Genomic DNA, 22,076 nt, shown 5'->3' with positions numbered 1-22,076 from the left:
TCTGGCTATGTAGGCCCTACTGACCTGGAACTCTCAATCCTCCTGCCTCAGTCTGTGAAGTACTGGGAATACCAGTACGATTGCCATCTGCTCTTTTTCTAAGACTGTGCTCTTTGGCACAGCGCACACAGCCCTCCACATCCTGCTCTCCGTACTTTAACTTCAGAGGACAAGCAGGTGCCAGTGCGCACTGAGTTTGGCGGCAGGATGTGGAAGGAGTCCCTTCGGAAGACTGCTTTTCCTCTGTCTGCAGTTGTGATGGGAGAGAAAACCAGAAATGGGGAGTAGGAGGGACATATCTGGAATGGTTCGTGCTAAGTATAAGGTGAGCCTTTTAGAAACTATTGCGTCATCAAAGGCTCAGACATGGCAAAGGTTAGGTCGCGACTTAATGGTCTAATCCGTGTGCGAGTATCTTCCCCCAGCAGCGCTGTGGCAGTGAAAGGTCCAAAGATCCCAGTAGTCTGATCAGGAATAATGCAGGAAGGGTCAAGGAGAGTGGCGAGCGGGTAATGGGACGGTGTGCACGGAGCAGGACCGCAAAGCAGGTGAAAAGATCTTTCTTTGCATGACCACTCCACAAGCGCCTGCCGATGGGCGCCTCAGCTGTCATGGCCAATGGTGGAGGGGAGCACCCCCACGTGTCTGCCCGAGGTCCCCCACTGGGTGCTTTCGTTAAAAAAGCCAGTGAGGCCTATTTGTGTTGCTCTTGCCACCCGCCAGGTCCCCTTTCACCTCCCACAAGGCACCCAGAGAGCAGACACCGGAGTAAGCACGATTTCAAAGTGCAGCATTGAAAGCTAGAAATCTACGAACACGGTGACCGGAAAAGAGCTTTATTAACAACAAGCCAGCTGGTGGAAGATGGCAGGCTTTTACCTTTTAACCAGCTTTTCTCTAGGGGAAATCTACAATTTTTAAAAAAATTATTTATTTATTCACTTGTAAGCAGAGAGATATAGAGAGAAGAGAGACAGACAGAACGGATGTGCCAAGGTAGACACCGATGTAAATGAACTCCAGATGCACGCACCTCTTTGTGCATCTGGCTTTACATGGGTACTGGAGAACCAAACCTAGGTGGTTAGATTTTGCAGGCAAGTGCCTTAAGTGCTAAGCCATCTCTCCAGCCCAAAATCTACAACTTTTTAAGAAGTATGTGGATCTCAGAACAGATGGGTGTCAAAAGTAGGCACACATGGGAGCATAGGTCTGTGCAGTCTAGTCTCAATCAAATAGGTGCAGTCCAACGGATTTAAAGATGACATGTATATAGCAAATTAATGTGTTGATTAAAGTAAGTTACATCTGGCTTCTGCTGTGGTCAGCATTTGTGGAAAGCAGACACTTGTACCATGTGACCTTCTCTGTCATTTGGGACTAGGGTTTGTGCATTCCTAGTTAACTTTAGTGAACAGTTTATCTATAAAAGATAAGAGTTCATGGAGCAGCTAATCCTTTGGAGATAGAACTGACAAGGAGAAGCAGCTGAGAACTGTCTTGATGGGGAATGGCCATGTGCCTTTTAAGCCAGCTGTGGGTGAGCCATGGAATGTGACCCCAGCAACGTAGAACTACTTATTGACCACCTAGCAAAAGTATTCAAGACAGTAATGGTGCTTGTGAAAGGCAGACACTGTAGCTCCATGTGTTCTCCTCCTGCTCATACAACTGCTCTGTAGCTCTCTTGCTCCCCCACCACCCTCTCCCTGTTCTTATTCCCTTTTCTTCACACCCACTTCTATTCTCTCAGTTACACTGCTGGGTGTAACGCTTGACTTCCCCATCCCATTTTACCCTGCCATGACTACCAACACACCTTCAATAACCCAGTTCTGTGCACTTAACCTCCTAGTTCTTTTGCTCAGTTTTTATTGCCTGGAGCCAACCCTTTTTATAGCAAAATTATCAACCACTTAAAATCCTAATTAGAACAAAATAGGGTATGAGTAAATTAGAAGTACTGGACTAACTATATATGTACTTATGTACATATGCAACCCCATTCGAGGAGGGTACGTAATAGGTTGGTATTGTGTATATATGTAAGTAGAAGAATAGATTAACGGGGGTGAAAAGGCCCAAAGTGAGGTCAGGGAAAGAGATTGAGTAAAGGAAAGGTGGAGGAAGGGCTAATCAAAATCTTAAGAGGATGCAAATAAATCATATGTAATCCTCCGGTTTCGGACAATGGAACACTCAGGAGCCATAGATCATTGTTAGAAAATTTTCAGTGCCAGAGATGGGATACCTCCAGTGAGTTGTTGACCAGGGAGGTCCCTGATGCCCCCAAAACATTATAGGCCATTGCCAAGGCCCTTGGTTTCCCACCAGGAATAGATGGGAAGACCCTATTGCTGAAGACTCCACATACTTGGGCTGCAAGGCCACTGAGAAATCCTGCTGGAACTGAGCTGATAACTTCCTCCATGTAGACCAGCTGACAGAAAGCTGGAAGAAGCCATTCTACATGTAATGGGAGAGAGATCACCAGTGAAGATATTGAACAGTGGACACTTCAAACCAGCCAGGCCAAATGAGCCAACGGGTGCAATATTGGCACATCTGTCATGGTGGAAACCAACTGCCCTCCAATTGGACTGGAGGCCCGCTCTGAAAGGCCCAAGAATTCAGAAGCCCAGAAATACTATCATGCTCCAAAGGGAGCTTAAGCGGGCCCCTGCATACCTCAAACTCCAGGCTTTACTCTCTGTTGGAAGCAAGTAAAGAATCCCTCTTCTCATTATATCAGAGCCCGCTCCTAATATAAAACTAGGTAAAAAGGGCATGAGATAGCCCTCAAGGATGGGAAATGAGTAATAAAGTGAACCACTTATTTGGTTTCTGTAAATAGCCTGCACCATAAGCCTTAATAGCCTGCACCATAAGCCTTAATAGCCCACACTGTAAGCCTTAGTAGCCTGCACCATAAGCTGCAGCAGCCTGCCTCAGACCACCAAGGTCATAGGAGACTGATACCACACTCTGCTACCCCCACCCAAGGACCCACGCAAATGCTGACCTCCAAGGTCATAGGAGACTGATACCACACTCTGCTACTCCCACCCAAGGACCTGCGCAAATGCTGACCACCAAGATCATAAGAGACTGATTGGTCCACGAGGGGCTTGAACAAATTAAACTAATTGGCTTAGAAACTATGGAGTGGCACAAACTGACTGCCTCGCACCCCGCGGGCTCCTGCTATTAAAAAAATGATTGGTCTAATGCACAGGCTTTGTTAAAAACCCTATAAAAACTGTCCCGTTCCTGCATTCGGGGCTCTGCAGTCCTCTACCCCTGTGCGGTGTACTACTATGGGCCCCAGCGTGCTTGGAATCAAATCCTCTTGCAGTTTGCATCAAGACCGCTTCTCGTGAGTGATTTGGAGTGTCACCATATCCGGGCAGAGCATGGGGTCCCCTTCTTGGGGTTCCTTCAGCTCCATGGGAGGAAACACATCCCTGATACTGAAAACTTAAAACAGGGATAGTCATGAGCCCTAGGAGTGTAACATATGCTGATGTATGGAAAAATGTATATACTGTGCTTATCAAACTGCCCAGTAAGCACTTCTATTAATATTTATACCCTTATATTAACACTACTCTCACTTTGGGTAGAGAATCTCTTTTCAGATGGCAGTGACTTTGGGATGACTCAGAAGGTATCATAGTGGTGGAAAGAAGTGACTGGAGTACTGAGTAACATCTTGATCACACCTTCCAATGCTCAGGTCTAATGTGGAAGAGGTGGCAGAAAGAATGCAAGAGCCAAAAGAAGGGTAGGACTCTGTACAACATGCTTCCTCCAGACATAAAATGGCCTGGATATCCATGACCTCATAGTGCCTGACACTGCCTACACAAGACCATCATAAGAGGAGGAAAAGACCATAACATCAAAATAAAAGAGAGACTGATTGAGATGGGGAGGGGATATGATGGAGAATGGAATTTCAAAGGGGAAAGTGGGGGGGGGAGGGTATTACCATGGAATACTATTTATAATCATGGAAAATGCTAATAAAAATTGAGAAAAAAAGAAAAAATATATAAAATATATTGCAAGAAAAAGATGGAGAGAGAGATCAATTAAGTATAACACTTTCTTACATTTTTGGTATATGTGTGTATAGCACATGCATATGCATGTTCATTTGTGTGAGTGCATGTGAAAGTAAACCATGATATACAAATGGAGGTCAGGGGACAACTTTAAGTGTCAGTCCTCATCTCCACCTTGTTTGAGGGAGGGTTTCCTATTGTTCATCTCACTTTATGTGATCATTAGTCTCTATTATCAACTTCACTGGATTTAGAGTCACCATAAAACCAAATCTCTGGGCATGTCTGTGAAAGATTTCTAAATTAGTAAGTTAATTGAGGCCTGAAGACCCACCCCAAATGTGAACTACATCATTTCAATGACCGAGAGTTCTGGACTGCATAAAAAGGAAATGGCACCAGAATTCATCCCACTTTGCTTTCTGACTGTGGACTCAGTATGGCAAACCACCTCTGCTTCCTACCACCATGCCTTGCCTGCCATGATGGACTGTATCCTTTGAAACTATAAGCCAAAAGAATCCTTCCTTCCTTAAGTTGCTTCTTGACAGTACCTGATCACTGCAATGAGTAAAGCAATTAATATACCAGGCTAGCTAGCCTATAAGCTTCCCAGAAATTCTCCTGTCTCTGCCTCCCTTTTACCTTCATATCGCTGGAACCAAAAGAAGCTGATAGGAGGAAAGGTATTTGTTTTGGCTTATGGTCTGGAGAGAAGCTTCATGATGGAGGGGAAAAGATGGCATGAACAGAGGCTGGACATCACCTCTGCCACAGCAGGTGGAAAACAGCAGCAAGAGAGTGAGCTCAAACTCTGGCAAGGGGGAGATGGCTATAACACCTGTGATAGTTAAGGTGTTGTCAACTTGATCTGTTTAGTAATCCACAGGCTGCTTCTAGGAAGGATCAACTAAAGGAGGAGGTCTTTCTCCCAGGGTGAGCCCTTCCCCCAGAGTGGGCGGTCCGCTCAGAGAGGGACTTGATATAAGGAAGCTCTAGGTAGAAGAGTTCCCTTTTTTTCCTTCCTTCCTCCCACTTGGCTGCCGGAGCTGCTCCCTACCTTGTAGCGTGGATTGAAGACCAGTACGGACTAAAGACCAACATCAACTGAAGACCCACGTGGATCGAAACCCAGCGGCTCCTCAGGAAGCCTCCAGGCTTTCCGGCTCCATCTGCAGTGCCGGGTCGGGACTGCTGAGGCATCTGGCCACGTGGACTGAGCAGCTACCAGGTTCGGTGATTCTCGGGCCTTCAACTGCTATTGGACTACTGTAAGCTAATCCAATAAATTCCCTTTATAAAATAATTCATTCTAGTAATTCTGTTCCTCTAGAGAACCCTGACTAATACAACACCCCTAAGCCCTCCCCCAACAACACACCTCCTCCAAAAAGACTCCACCTCCCAAATTTCCAACACCTGAGAACAAAGCATTCAAAACATGAATTTATGAGGGACATCTGATTCAAACCACCCCATACAAGCTGTAGCACTAGAGCTTCATGTGGATTCAGTTCTGGGAGTCTGAACTGAGATACTAATACTTTGCAAAGCAAATGCTTTATCCACGGAGTCCTCTCTCTAGCCCCTTCCTGAATGTTTCATAGGAACTGCAGGGAAAGAAAAGGAAATTGGAGAAAGATGGCTAGATATCACTGCCACTAAAGAATTGCTGGATGCTGGGCATGGTGTGCACATCTTTAATCCCAGCACTTGGGAGGCGGAGGCAGGAGGATTGCTGTGAGTTTGAGGCCAGCCTGATGTTGGGCTCCTTCCCGCTCAGGTAGTGCCGAGGGAAGAACAAGGCCTGCTGGTTCCTCCCTAGGGTTAAGGGGATGATGAGCGTAGGATGACACAGGAACCTCTTCTGGCCACCAGAGAAAAACCACACTGAGCCAGAAGTTCTCTCCAAGCAGGAACTCACTTTATTGTTACAGGCGGGTGTTTATATATGTTGAGAAAGAAGGCGGAGACTTTAGGGTGGGGTTACCGCGACCTTTGAGATGATTGGTTCTAAGCACGCATGAGTGGAGGACTCTAACTTCCTGTGTGGAAGTGGCAGGCCAGAGGCCATTTGGCCCCCTGCTGAGTTCTAAGTGCCCACAGGCAGGAACTCTAATTTCCTGTGTGGAAGTAGCAAGCCAGAGGCCATTTGGCCCCCTGCTGAGTCATAGCTGGGTGAGGCAGTTAGGCTCAGGAAGTTCCACTAGGGCCTCATGTCAGGACCTCTCAAGGCCCAGCAGCCTGAGACTATAGTGAATTCCAGGTCAGCCTGGGCTAGAACAAGACCCTTACCTTGAGGGAAAAAAAAAAAAAAAAGGTTGCTGGGTCAGGCATACCTATGATCCCAAAACTTAGAAGGCAGAGATAGCAGGATAATGAGTTCTAGACTACATACTTTTACAAAAAAGGAAAGATTGGGGACAAAGCACAGTGGTAGAATGTTTGCCTAACATGAAGACCTTAGGTCAGATGCCCAGCACTAGAATAACTTTTTTGTACAATAACAGTATTGAAGTTATGATTTTTTTAAAAAATAGTATCTTTTACAACTACATACTGGCATATAAAAATGATATAATCTGGGCTCCGCCCCCACCCCTCCCACCAGCGCCTACCGCTCCTGGGGCTCAGCGCGTGGGCCTGGGGAGCGCTTCCGTGGGGGTCTGCGGTGCATCAAGTACCTGCTGCTCGGCTTCAACCTGCTCTTCTGGCTGGCAGGATCAGGTGTCATTGCTTTTGGACTATGGTTTCGCTTTGGAGGCACCATGAAAGATCTATCCTCGGAGGACAAGTCCTCGGAGTATTTCTACATGGTTTTTTACCTGCCTCCTGGTGATATTTGCTGCTGAAGTAAGCACTGGAGTGTTTGCTTTCATAGGCAAGGATGTGGCTATACGCCACGTGCAGAGCATGTATGAAGAGGCTTACAGTGATTACCTTAAGGACAGGGAAAAGGGAAACAGGATGCTCATTACCTTCCACTCAGCAAACTGCATCGATGAAATTGAGAACATAATCAGTATTAAACTCCAGCTCATCGGAATTGTTGGTATTGGAGTTGCAGGTCTCACAATCTTATTCAGCATGGTCCTTTGCTGCGCAATAGGGAACTCGCGAGATGTGATTTGAAGCTACTTCATCATGCTTTTATACTGAGTGTCACAAGAGCTGTCTCAGCTCATTTTTAACATTCAGGACATTAGGATCTAAAATAAGTTGCTGTCAATTGTACATTTGCACATGTATGTATGTCTGGCTTGTTACTGGTTTGCTCCTGGAGTGAATGTCCATGCGTGTTGACGGAGAACATATTCAAGTGTAGTCTGTGGGTTTCTGGTATGTGCATTACACATAATGAACACTGTTCTCTGGGAATTCCTACTTCTTGTTATGTAGGAGTTGTAACTTATTCAAGTACCAGGAAAGCTAAAAAACAAAGCTTTGAGAAACTTTAAAACTTAGCTATTCAGAAAATGTGATAATGGATCAGTTTCTCAGACTTTAGCCATGAAAGTCAGATGCCTAAGACAATGCAGGATTTCTAGTTAATGGAAATGTAAGAACCCCAAAACGAGGACCCCACGCTCTGCCCGGATATGGCGACTCCCCAAATCACTCACGAGAAGTGGTCTTGATGCAAACTGCAAGAGGATTTTATTCCAAGCGCGCTGGGGCCCACAGTCGTACACCGCACAGGGGTAGAGGACTGCAGAGCCCCAAATGCAGGAACGGGACAGTTTTTATAGGGTTTCTAACAAAGCCTGTGCATTAGACCAATCATTTTTTTAATAGCAGGAGCCCGCGGGGTGCGAGCCAGTCAGTTTGTGCCACTCCATAGTTTCTAAGCCAATTAGTTTAATTTGTTCAAGCCCCTCGTGGACCAATCAGTCTCTTATGACCTTGGTGGTCAGCATTTGCGCAGGTCCTTGGGTGGGAGTAGCAGAGTGTAGTATCAGTCTCCTATGACCTTGGAGGTCAGCATTTGCGTGGGTCCTTAGGTGGAGGTAGCAGAGTGTGGTATCAGTCTCCTATGACCTTGGTGGTCTGAGGCAGGCTGCTGCAGCTTATGGTGCAGGCTACTAAGGCTTACAGTGTGGGCTATTAAGGCTTATGGTGCAGGCTATTTACAGAAACCAAATAAGTGGTTTACTTCATTACTCATTTCCCATCCTTGAGGGCTATCTCATGCCCTTTTTACCTAGTTTTATATTAGGAGCAGACTCTGATATAATGAGAAGAGGGATTCTTTACTTGCTTTCAACAGAGAGTAAAGCCTGGAGTTTGAGGTATGCAGGGGCCCGCTTAAGCTCCCTTTGGAGCATGATAGTATTTCTGGGCTTCTGAATTCTTGGGCCTTTCAGAAGCAATAAGCCTATTAGAATCGAGAGAGGATAGAGCAGTGTCAAGACTGGCTGCGTCTGAGTTGAGTGTAAGGGTTTCTTGGGATTTTTTTTTTTTTTTTTTTTTGTATACATGCTCCCACACACACACACAATGCAGTAAACCACAGTTTTAGAACCGAACACATCTGTAAAACTAAATATAGCATGGAGAATCTAATTTGAATAAGTCATGCTTTCCTAGAATTTAAAAAAAAAACAAAAAGCCTTCTGGAAAGATTTGTTACCAGGCAGTCATGTGCCCTATGAGAGTGTTTTTAGAACTAAGCAAACACTCTGAATGACTTTAAGGAGTATCTTTGTTCCTCTATAAAGCAGGTAAGTTTTACTTCCCCCCTTTTCCGGCTTGCTCTGAACCACTGCAGCCTGACCTCCTTGAAAGGGCTTCTATCACAATCTCTTCCATGTTTTTCCAAATACAAGTTCAGAAAGACTAAGGCGAGAGGTCTGGAGTTGAAAGTTGTGGGAAAGATGATTTTTACTGGCACTGTATCTTTGAAATACCTCATAATGGGTTTACATATTTTCCTGTTTGTATTTTTCTTATTTATTCACCTAGAGAATTCTTCTTTATAAAAGAACTACAATTTTCACCCCTTAAAATAAATAAATTACTGTATAACTCAAAAAAATGATATAATCTGATATCTGAGATTTGTTTAAAATAATCTTGGAGGAGTGGTAGGTGGGATATAGTTGAAACAACATTGACTAGTAGTTGATAATTGCTAAAAAAAAAATGTGATGGTTACCTGAGGGTTCAATATAGTCTCAATATCTTTGTGTATGTTTGCAATGTTCTGTAACACACAGTTCCCATTATTAGTCTCTGCACAGGTTATAGGGTGCCCTCACTGTAGGGTAAAGTCATAGTTATTGACCTGGCACCCAAGGCCTCCTTTGGTATGATTCACTCCCTAACCAACCCACTGTTCCTCAGACCCTTCTCCAACATGTTTCATGGTTGCCTAAATACAACTTTGAAGTTTCTGCCCACAGGGGCTGATGGCATCACAGGAGCCCTTGGATATTACACATCACTGCTATGCTAGGATGAACTGGTCACCACCAGTTTTCGAAATTAAGAAATTCCAAACAACATATGCAAATTTCCTCTCTTCTGAGAGGTGGAACTTTTCTTTTTCTCCTTGAGGGTACAGTAGGATTAATAGTACACTTTAAAACATTTTTTTTAATTTTTATTTATTTATTTATTTGAGAGCAACAGACACAGAGAGAAAGACAGATAGAGGGAGAGAGAGAGAATGGGCGCGCCAGGGCTTCCAGCCTCTGCAAACGAACTCCAGACGCGTGCGCCCCCTTGTGCATCTGGCTAACGTGGGACCTGGGGAACCGAGCCTCGAACCGGGGTCCTTAGGCTTCATAGGCAAGCGCTTAACCGCTAAGCCATCTCTCCAGCCCAATAGTACACTTTAAAAAAAAAAAAAAGGTATTTTTTTTAAGCCAGGTGTGGTGGTACACACCTTTAATCCCAGCACTCAGGAGGCAGAGGATTGCTATGAGTTCAAGGCTACCTGGTGACTACATAGTGAATTCCAGGTCAGCCTGGGCTACAGTGAGACCCTACCTCGAAAAAAAAGGGGGGGCATCAGAAGTTACCACACAAAACACATGCCACAGCATAGTTAAGAGAAGATTTTTGTTTCCAGTTGTGTCCTAGGCATGAGGACTGGCACATCAGAGGAGGACAGGTGTGGTCAGGACTTGACTCAGGATTGAAGCACTCATGGCCTGCTTCATTCTAACTTCAGTCCAATGGCCTCGGTGCCCTGGCTGTGGGCCCTGAGAGGGGTCAGGGCCTCCGAAGCTCTAGGAAAGGCGGTAGATCTCCAGAGTCGCACCTGGCTCCTTGCTCTCCTGGCTTCAAGATGGCCTGCTCTCCCAGGCCCTGGAGGGTGCTTCAGTGAGCCATGCTGGGGCCCACCTGCCTGTGTCACTTCAAGTACCCTGTGTCCATCAGCTATGGGCACAACCTCTGCCAGAGATGTGAGACCCAGCTGTGTGGTGGGGAAAACGACCCTCACAGACCTCAGCACTGAGAGCATGATGGATGCCTGCTTGGTGATGGCCAGGAAAGGCACTGGGGCAACATGGATTCTGTGTGGAATGAAGAGGAAGAAATGGGGAAATTTTTGGAGGGAGATAATGAAGGAGGATGGGAGAAAGCTAGTTTATTTTATTATTATTATTATTATTATTATTATTTTAATTGCAGTTTCAGTTAGGGATTGAAGCCCAAAGAGAACTGTGGGATGCCACCACAAAATGGAACTCATCTGATCAAGACCCACCCACATTGTCCCCCCTGTGCTACCTGGGTGGGCTCACCCAAATGGGCTGACCCTCAGATTTATTCTCCAAATTTAACTAGCCAATCACATCTTCCCCTTACATACCTGAATCTGATGCTATAAAAGGCTGCAAGTTTCCAGCCACTCCCTCTTTCTGGACTTAACTCTCAGTGTGTGAGAGAGACAGAGACTCTCCTTTTGTGGTTGGGCCACAAGGACACACGAGTCTTGCTTCTCCCTTACCCAGCCTGGCTGGGCTGAGGTTAGGGGCATAACACTGTTTCTTGGTCTGGGGAAATTTTTCCCTTTGCCTCTGATTTATAGCTTAGGGTAACTTTTCACGTTAATTACATGTATAATTGTTCTCTGATCTCCAAATCTACCACTTGGGTGCTCTCACTAACCCTATACTTGCTACCTGTGTACTTGCTGCAGGTAGCCATGAGTATAACCCTCCTCATCACACATTCCTCCTCTGAATTTATCTTCTGCTTTGATACTTTCCTTCCTCAGGAAAGCACATGGCAGTGCCATGTGTGTGTTTTTTGGGCCTCTCTACGTATACATCTAGGTTCTACTTTCCATGCACTTACTCTGTTCCAGTCCTTTTCTAAAGATCTTCATTTCTCTTAAATCTTATAAACTATAGTGTTTCCACATGAGAGTATATTTCCTACTTTCCATATGGTTAAGCCTCCCTTCCTATACCTCAGTATCCTTTAAATGAACTCCAAAATTTGTGATTTCCCCCCTAAATAAACTTAATAATTATAATTTACCCTTTTGAGTCTGTCTTTATTAATTCTCTATTAAAAGTAGGACAGGGCTGGAGAGATGGCTTAGTGGTTAAGCGCGTGCCTGTGAAGCCTAAGGACCCCGGTTCAAGGCTCGGTTCCCCAGGTCCCACGTTAGCCAGATGCACAAGGGGGCACACGTGTCTGGAGTTCGTTTGCAGAGGCTGGAAGCCCTGGCACGCCCATTCTCTCTCTCTCCCTCTATCTGTCTTTCTCTCTGTGTCTGTCACTCTCAAATAAATAAATAAAATATTTAAAAAAAAAAAAGTAGGACAGAGCCAGATATGGTGGTGCACGTCTTTAATTCCAGCACTTGGGAGGCAGAGGTAGGAGGATCACCATTAGTTCGAGGCCACTGGAGATTACATAGTTAATTGCAGGTCAGCCTGGATCACAGTAAGACCCTACCTTGAAATACCAATAAATAAATAAATAAATAAATAAAACAAAGTACAATAAAAGTAGGACAGAACCTAAAACTTGGGCTTCTTAAATTCTGGAGGACCCTTTCTGAACCTCTAAATCCTGCATCAATTGATACATCACCTGAGAATTAGCATCTTAACAGAAGTAAGAATGAACGACACTGTCATAGGCTTACCCACATGTGGCTGTCAATGCAAAAGGCACAGCTCTCTCCACAAAGGGGATACAACATTTCATGAAGGCTTTATAGTTACAGTACAAAAGAAATAAATCGAGGCACTATTAAAATACACTGGCTGACCTTCAGGTAGGCAGGTTACAGCAAAGTGGGCAAATTTCCACAGTAGACTTCAGATGCTGTTTGATAAGCTTGATTCAGGTGTCCCCCATAAATTTAGATGTTCTGAATGCTAAGTTCCCAGCTGATGGATATTTGGTAATTACCTCCTGGAGACAGTGTATTGTTGGGGGAAGGCTTATGGGTGTTATAGCCAGTTTCCCCTTGCCAGTGTTTGGCACACTCTCCTGTTGCTATTTTCCACCTTATGTTGCCCAGGGGGTGATGTCCACCCTCTACTCATGCCATCGTTTTCCCTGCCATCATGGAGCTTTCCCTTGAGTCTGAAAACCAAAATAAACCCTTTTTTCCCCAAAGCTCCTCTTGGTCAGGTGATTTCTGCCAGCAATGAGAATCTGACTGCAACAATAAAGCTGGTACAGAGGAGTGAAATTGCTGCTAGACCCCTGACTGTGTGGCTTTGACCTTTTGGAACTGATTTTCAAGAGGAATGTGGAAGGATTTGAAACCTTGGCCTAAGAGACATCTTTCAGTGCTGTAAGTACAGCTTGATGAACTAGTCTGGTCAGAATTGAAAGACCTGAATGCAGTAAGAACTAGGTTTGGCTTATGAGGGTGAGAAAGAGCTTTCGCTGGATTGGGCTTGAAGCAGTTTATATGAGAGGCTTGCTGTTATGGCCATGTCCTGAGAACTTGTTCAGGATTGCAGTGCGTAGAAACAGACTGGTATGTGCAGAAGGATATAGCACAGAAATGAAATCTTTGGGCTGAAACTTCTGCCCACTCAACTGCAATTATATAAGAGATTACCACCTTTGGGATTGGGCCAGCTGACCTGCACTGGGACAAAAGGAAGAATGTAGATTCTTTTGAAGGGGTCTGAGTGCTCAAGCAGTGTCCTGTTCTTCAAAGTCTGCTTTATTCCCCCCTGGATTAACAAATTGGCACCCTGCCTGGTATTATGGTGTATAAGAGGTTCAGGAAAGAGAAGATCATTGAATTTGCAACACAGTCTTGTGTTTTGGAAACAGCCATGGGCAGTGTGAAGCAGGTTTGCTAGATGCCTGTATGGAGACCTGAGAATGGACCATGGGTTACAGAGGAGACCAAGTGGAGATGCTAGAACCATGAGATGGTTGCTAAAGAAAGCTGATGGCCCCAGATGGAGTTTTCCAGGACCATAGCCTAGCTGGAGGGGTAGAATTGGAACTCCAGAGACTTATTGGTGGTTAGAATTATTGGACCTGGAGACTTGTCACTGGCTAGAGTTGTTAGACTTGGAGCTACAGAGTTTGATGTTTGCCCTGTTTAAAACTTGGATTGGTTGAGTATTTCTTTGCTATGCCTAATGCCATCTTTTACAATGCAAATGTTTATTCTGTGTCATTACAGGCTTCGGGGGGACTTTTTTGGTATTATAGCTCAGTTAAAAGACCTTGAACTTTGGAAATGTTTGAATATCATTAGGATTGGTAAAAACTATGGGGACTTTTAAAGGTGGGCTAAATGCATTGCATTTTACATCATGATAGTTATCAGTTTATGGAAGCCAGGCGCAGAATGTGGTAGTTTGATTCAGGTGTCCCCCATAAACTTGGATGTTCTGAATTTTAGGTTCTAAGCTCATGGAGATTTGGGAATTAATGCCTCCTGGATGCAGTGTACTGTTGGAGGCAGGCTTATGGGTGTTATAGCCAGTTTCCCCTTGCCAGTGTTTGGCACACTCTCCTGTTGCTATTATCCACTATATGTTGGCCAGGGGGTGATGACTACCCTCTGCTCATGCCATCATTTTCCCTGCCAGCATGGAGGTTCCCCTCAAGTCTGTAAACCAAAATAAATCTTTTTTTCCCCAAAGCTGATCTTGGTTGGGGGATTTCTGCTAGTAATGCAAACATGACCTCAACAGATGTTATCTGATGACATAATTAGCCCTTGGGTTGGTGAAATCTGGTGGTCTGCCAGTGCATTCCAAAAAGGTCACACCTGATAAACTGATAGTGAAAGTTAGATCAGACACCGAGGTGGGCGAAAATAGCTATTTAGGGGCTAAAGGTAGCCCATGGTAATTTGGCTGTGACCTGACAACATTCCATCTCTCTGTGATCACAGAAGTTTATGAGTCCATTTAACCTTGTTAGAAATAGGTGCAGCAGATACATTACTTTTCTGGCAACTTTAGTTCAGTTAGCCCTGTTGGTCAAGCATCACATTTTGTGCATGCAGAGACCAAATGTAATACTTAATATGTCCCACCTTGCTAGGAAGGCCTATTCCTAGAATCTAGTCTAGATGAGGCTGGATAGTAGGCAGGAAAACCATCTTCAGGAGAAAGGAGTTATTGCTAAAGCCATTAAGGAAGAAATACTTGGAAGCTATCAAGTCTATTAGCCATCATGGTCTAGGTATAATGTTTTGTCCTCTGTGTCTGATATAGCATGTATGTGTGACATATAATAGGAATGTTATATTTAAAGTTAAATATAATCAAAAATATATCTGGCCTAACAAACTTAAGGCAGTAGATGAGGGAAGCAGACATTTTAACCAACTAGATAGTATATATGTAGTTAAAATTAGATTGATCATATACTCCCCCTGTGTTTACAATTATTTGTATTTGATTTGATTTGAGGTTTGTAATGCTTGATATAATTTATTGTTTTAACTCTAGGTGTTTTTTGCCCAGCTTGTTTTTTATCTATGAACTTTTGTGACGTGGCTAGCTCTAATTCTAGGAAAATTAGTTTTTTTTCACATTTTTATTAACAACTTCCATGATTATAAAAAATATCCCTCCTCCCACTTTCCCCTTTGAAACTCCATTCTCCCTCATATCCCTTCCCCTTCTCGACCAGTCTCTCTTTTATTTTGATGTCATGATCTTTTCATCCTCTTATGATGGTCTTGTGTAGGTAGTGTCAGGCACAGTGAGGTCATGGGTATCCAGGCCATTTTGTGTCGGGAAGGAGCATGTTGTAAGGAGTCCTGCCCTTCCTTTCGCTCTTACATTTTTTCTGCCATCTCTTCTGCATTAGACTCTGAGCCTTGGAAGATGTAATAGAGATATTGCAGTACTGAGCACTGTGGTCACTTGTTTCCAGCACCATGAAACCTTCTGAGTTGTCCCAAGGTTACTGCATCTGAAAAGAGAAGATTCTCTACCAAAAGTGAGAGTAGCATTAATATAAGGGTATGAACATTAAAACAAGTGATTACTGGGCAGTTTAATAAACATAGTATATACATTTAGCCAGATAGCAGCTGACATTACACACCTAGGGCTTATGACTACCCTGTTTAAAGCTTTCAGTATCAGGGATGTATTCCCTCCCATGGAGCAGGCCTCCAGTCCAATTGTAAGGCAGTTGGTTTCCACCATGAGAGACATGCCACTATTGCACCCATTGGCTTGTTTGGCCTGGCTGGCCAAATATAAGGCTTGAAGGGTCCACTGTTGAGTATCTTCTTTCTCTCTTTCTCACATTGAACTACATGCAGAATGGCTTCTTCCAGCTTCCTGTCAGCTGGTCTACATAGAGGAGGTTATCAGCTCAGTTCCAGTAGGATTTCTCAGTGGCCTTGCATCCCAAGTATGTGGCGTCTTCAGCTATTCCTTGTGGGAAACCAAGGCCCTCGGCAATGGCCTATAATGTTTTGGGTGCATCAGGGACCTCCCTGGCCAACAACTCACTGGAAGGTATCCCATCTCTGGCACTGAAAATTTTCTAGCAACAATCTATGGCTCCTGAGTATTCCATTGTCCAAAAAAGTAGGATTTATTTATTTATATCATCTTAGATTTTGATTAGCCCTCTGTCCACCTTTACTCAATCTCTTCCCCTGACCTCACTTTCAGCCTTTTCATCCCTGTTAATCTATTCTTCTACTTACATATATACAATACCATCTTATTAAGTACCCCCTCCCTCCTTTCTCATCCCTTTATATCTCTTTTTTAGCTTAATGGCCTCTGCTACTGAGTTCTTTCCTTCTCACACAGAAGTCCAATCATGTGTAGCTAGGATCTACATATGAGAGATAACATGAGATGATTGGCTTTCTGGGATTGGGTTATCTCACTTAATATAATACCTTCCAGATCCATCCATTTTCCTGCAAATTTCATAACTTCATTTTTATTTACTGCTGAGTAAAACTCCATTGTATAAATGTGCCATATCGTCATTATCCACTCATAAGTTGAGGGACATCTAGGCTGGTTCCATTTCCCACCTATTATAAATTGAGCAGCCATAAACATTGTTGAGCACATACTTCTAAGGTAATGACATGAGTCCTTGGGATATATGCCTAGGTGTGCTATAGCTGGGTCATAAGGTAGATCAATCTTTAGCTGTTTTAGGAACTTCCACACTGATTTCCACAATGGCTGGACCAGATTGCATTCCCACCAACAGTGTAGAAGGGTTCCTCTTTTTCCACATCCTCGCCAGGATTTATGGTCATTTGTTTTTATGATGGTAGTCAATCTGATAGGAGTGAGATGGAATCTCAATGTATGTTTAATCTGCATTTCCCTGATGACTAGGGATGTAGAACATTTTTTTAGATGCTTATATGCCATCTGTATTTCTTCTTTTGAGAACTCTCCATTTAGTTCCATAGTCCATTTTTTAATTGGCTTGTTTGATTTCTTATTATGTAATTTTTTGAGTATTTTGTATATCCTAGATATTAATCCTCTATCAGATGTATAGCTGGCAAAGATTTTTTTCCCATTCTTTAGGATGCCTCTTTACTTTATTCAAATTGTCCTTTGCCATACAAAACCTTTGTAATTTCATGAGGTCCCAGTGGTTAAACTGTGGTTTTATTGCCCGAGAAATTCTTTGCCAAGACCAATATGTTGAAGAGTTTCCCCTACTTTTTCTTCTAGCAGTTTCAGAGTTTCAGGTCTGATGTTAAGGTCTTTAATCCATTTGGATTTAATTTTTGTGCATGGAGAGAGAGACGGATCTATTTTCATCCTTCTATAGATACATATCCAGTTTTCCCAGCACCATTTGCTGAAGAGGCTGTCTTCTCTCCAATGAGTATTTTTGGCATTTTTATCAAATATCAGGTGGCTATAGCTACCCAGACTTACACGTGGGTCCTCTATTCTGTTCCATTGATCTACGTGTGTGCTTTTGTGCCAGTACCGTGCTGTTTTTGTTACTATGGCTCTGTAGTATAGGTTAAAATCAGGTATAGCGATACCACCAGACTTATTTTTGTTCCTCAGTATTATTTTAAATATTTGAGGGGTTTTTTTGTTGTGCTTCCAAATAACATTTTGGATTGTTTTTTCTGTTTCCAAGAAGAATACTGTTGGAATTTTGATGGGGATTGCATTAAATGTGTACATTGCTTTTGGTAAGATTGCCATTTTCACAATATTGATTCTTCCGATCTGGGAACAAAGGATGTTTTTCCATTTCCTAGTGTCTTCTGCAATTTTTCATTTGAATGTTTTAAAGTTGTCATTGTAGAGATCCTTTACTTCCTTGGTTAGGTTTATTCCAAGGTACTTTATTTTCTTAGATGCAATTGTGAATGGGAGTGATTCTCTGATTTCATTCTGTGTGTGTTTGTTATTAGCATATAGGAATGCTACTGATTTCTGTGTTTTTATTTTGTATCCAGCTACATGGCTATAGGTGTTTATCAGCTCTAACAATTTGCTGGTAGAATCTATATGGTCCTTTATATATATATAGAATCATGTCATCTGCAAATAATGATAACTTGATCTCTTCCTTTTCAATTTGTATCCTTTTATTTGCTTCTCTTGCCTTATTGCTATGGCTAAGACTTCCAGTACTATATTAAATAAAAGTGGGGATAGTGGACACCCTTGTCTTGTTCCTGATTTTGGTGGAAACCTTACAGTTTTTCCCCATTTAGTAATGTGTTGGCTGTAGGCTTGTCAACATTTATTATATTGAGATATGTTCCTTTTATTCCCACTCTCTGTAGGACTTTTATCATGAAGGGATGTTGGATTTTGTCAAATGCTTTCTCTGCGTCCAATGAGATGATCATGTGATTTTTGTCCTTCAACCCATTTATATAATGTATTACGTTTATAGATTTGCGTATATTGAACCATCCCTGCATCTCTGGGATAAAGCCTACTTGGTCAGGGTGAATGATCTTTTTGATAAACTCTTGTATTCTGTTTGCTAATATTTTGTTGAGAATTTTTGCATCTATGTTCATGAGGGAGATTGGTCTGTAATTTTCTTTTTTTTTTGTTCTATCTTTGCCTGGTTTTGGTATCAGGGTGATGCTGGCCTCATAGAAGAAGTTTGGTAGAATTCCTTCTTTTTCTATTTCCTGGAAAAGCTTAAGAAGCAATGGTGTTAGCTCTTCCTTAAAAGTCTGGTAAAATTCAGCAGTGAATCCATCTGGGCTGGGCTTTTTTTAGTTGGGAGATTATTGGTAACTGTTCGGATCTCCATGTTTGTTATAGATCTATCTTTCAGAACTTGGAATACATCACTCTCAGCTCTTCTGGCTTTTAAAGTTTGTGTTGAATAATCTGCTTTAATCCTGATGGGCTTTCCTTTGTAGGTGACTTGATTTTTCTCTCTAAATGCTTTCAATATTTTTTTATTTTTTTTGTGTGTTTGGTAGTTTGATTATAATATGGTGAGGAGAGGTTCTTTCCATGTTTTGTCTGGTTGGTGTTCTAAAGGATTCCTGTATCTGCATTGGCATCTCTTTCCCAATCTGGGGGAAGTTTTCTTCTATGATTTTGTTGAAGATGCCTATGATGCCTTTGGAGTGAAATTATTCTCCTTCTACTATGCCCTGTATTCTTATATTTGATCTTTTCATAGTGTCCCAAATATCTTGAAATTCCCATTCATACTTTTCTGTTAGTTTGTTTTTCTCTTTGTTGGCCTGTATTAGATCTGCTACCTGGGCTTCTTGCTTAGCTATTCTGTCCTCTCCTTCATCCATTCTACTGGTGAGATTTTCTACAGAGTTTTTTATTTCATTAACTGTGTTCTTCATTTCTAGTAATTCTGATTGGCTTTTCTTTATTATTTATATTTCCTTATTTATGTCTAGTATTGACCTCTTTATTTCCTTAAATTGGTGTCCTGTGTCTTCTTGATTCCTTTGATTTTTTTCTTTCATTCCTTTGATTTCTTCTTTGACTTCTTTGAACATATTTATAATCATTCTTTTGAAATTTTTCTCAGGCATTTCCTCTGACTCATTCTCACTGGAGGTCATTTCTGATGCTTTACTACTTTTTGGTGGATTTCTATTGTCTTGATTTTTGGTGTTTCTTGTGTTATAATGTATATTTTTCCATCTTGGATTAATTTAATGCTTGGATTTTCTAGTTAGCTGGGTATTATTAGAGCAACCAATCTGATGTTATATATTTTCAGGGTAGGAGTTTAAGGTGCTAGGTGTGGCTCTCAAAACTCTCAGAGTAACTACAAAAGTAAACCTAGGTGTTGGGTTTGTCTGCTATGAGAATATTCAAGTAGGCTGAGTGAAAAAAAATACAGATAGATTCTAAACTTTAACTAAACAATGTACACATTCAATGAAAATCAGCACAGTGTATTTATGCAAGAGAAGGTACTATGACAACCAGATCCTCTATCAACAAGGAGGTTAAGATTTCTGGTCTGTTGAAGGTCCAATTCAGCTTGTGACCAAGTAAGAACCCTCCCTGATGTATAACATAAGAGGAAACAAAGCCACTTTAAATCAAGAAGTAACAAATATCAAGCTCAAAATATAGCTTATTTAAGAATGGCAAAGCTTTTTCCCGGCGCAGCTGAGGTGTCTGGAGGCACCGATCCAGGAACAATTGCTGACGTGTTCCCACCTTTCTCCATTTACTGTTGCAACGAATAAAAGATGTTTGCACCTTAAAAAAAAAAAAATGGCAAAGCTAAACATCTATCAGATTTAACATATAATTTATACTAACATGGAAGGTGCAATTAGCACTTCCAGTTCAGGGCTATATACCTGGTTTATTAGGTGGGTACTGACCTGGTGTATTCCCAGTTACCTTTTGGGATGATTTTGGTCTCAGCTATGCTGCGCTCCTGCTGTTCCTTCTTTGGGTTCAAGTAGGCTGGCTGGATTACTGGACTGCTGCTGTGTTCTTTGGAGCTGGGCACTGGCAGTGGGGTATGGGCGGCTGTTGGTGGTGGCTCTAGTTCTCTCGCTGGTCCATGCGATCCTCTACCTTGTGATCTGCCCCTCTGTTGTTCACTGCCATTTGCTTTCACGTTTCTTGAGTTTGCAAAGAGCCCCAGTGTGAATGGAAAATCCCCTCACCTGGCTTTTCCTGAGACGCAAGCTGAGCCTGGCTGCTGTAGCCCCATGGACCTGGTGCTGCCACTGCTGGAGCCACTTCTGCCTCCCTGTGCGGGCTCTGGGTGCTCTGGATCTCTCCTATTTCTCCGCTGCTGTTTCAATTTCCTATACACCTCCCTTTTTAGTAAAAGTGTGTATTTTGCTGGCTTTTTTTGTTTGTTTGTTTGTTTGTTTGTTTTGTTTTTGGCTTTTTCTCCCCTAGGCTGCTTTGGTGTGGTTCCTACAGCACCATCTTAACCAGAAGTCAGCCGGGCGTGGTGGCGCATGCCTTTAATCCCAGCACTCGGGAAGCAGAGGTAGGCAGATTGCCATGAGTTTGAGGCCACCCTGAGACGCCACAGTGAATTCCAGGTCAGCCTGGGCTACCTCGAAAACAAAACAAAACAAAACAAAACAAAAAAAAGTTAACCAGAAGTCCCTGGAAAATTGGCTTTATAACATACAAATTATATGACTTTTTAAAAATAGTTTATTTATTTATTTGATAGAGTCAGATAGATAAGTAGAGAGAGAGAGGGAGGGAGGGAGGGAGGGAGGGAGGGAGGGAGAGAGAGAGAGGGAGGGAGGGAGAGAGAGAGAGAGGGAGGGAGGGAGAGAGAGAGAAAATGGGTGCACCAGGACCTCTAGCTGCAAAAGAACTCCAGATGGCTGTGTCACCTTGTGCCTCAGGCTTACAAGGGTACTAGGGAATCTAACCTGAGTCCTTAAGTTTCACAGACAAGTGCCTTTACCACAAAACAATCTCTCCTGCCCCAAACTATTTTAACTCTTATTGGTAGATAATAACTTGATCTGTACTATTATCTTAGTATTATACGAGGTCCTCAGGTGGGAAATTAAACGGATAGTCACATCACAGAAAAAATATCCGATAACAATACGATATCTTACAGCAAAATGTCTTCTTGTGTGTGCACCAAATATTTTTATGTTAATTATTATTATTATTAACATATTTTATATGAATACATCATGTGTTGGTACCCTATTTTCCCTCATCCCTGCCCCCATTGCATTGTGGACACTCCTCAGTGGGGTTGCAGGTATTCCCTATGGAGTTGTGGTTTATGCATGGTGGCAGCAGCACTCAGTTATGGCGGGGGAGAAATGCCTCTAGGCATGATGTCTCAACCTGTGGCTCTTACAATCTTTTTCACCCCGTCTTCTGCAAAATTCCCAGAGCCATGGTTGGTGAGTTTTAATATACTTCAGTCATGAATTAACAGCTTCTGGATCTCTTCTTTGGTAGCTGTTAAGTATCCTCAGGGTCTGTCTCCTACATGTTGGTGCTGATTATCAGGTTCAGCATGGAAGAAGAACTCTTGCTTGTCTCCCCAATTCCACTGTGGTTTAATCTATGCTGCTGACATGGAGCATGGAGAGACCTGGCTGGAATTCAGAAAAAGATCCAGTCC

The 22,076-nt window shown here is 42.8% G+C and overlaps 1 pseudogene; it reads left to right on the top strand.

The window, feature by feature from the left end:
• The first annotated feature begins 277 nt into the window (after positions 1 to 277).
• On the top strand, positions 278 to 7,416 carry LOC101613199 (annotated as a pseudogene).
• The last annotated feature ends 14,660 nt before the right edge of the window (positions 7,417 to 22,076 follow it).

This window comes from Jaculus jaculus, chromosome 6 (genome assembly GCF_020740685.1).
Source record: "Jaculus jaculus isolate mJacJac1 chromosome 6, mJacJac1.mat.Y.cur, whole genome shotgun sequence".
Lineage (NCBI taxonomy): Eukaryota > Metazoa > Chordata > Mammalia > Rodentia > Dipodidae > Jaculus > Jaculus jaculus.
This window is presented reverse-complemented; position numbering and strand designations above follow the sequence as displayed.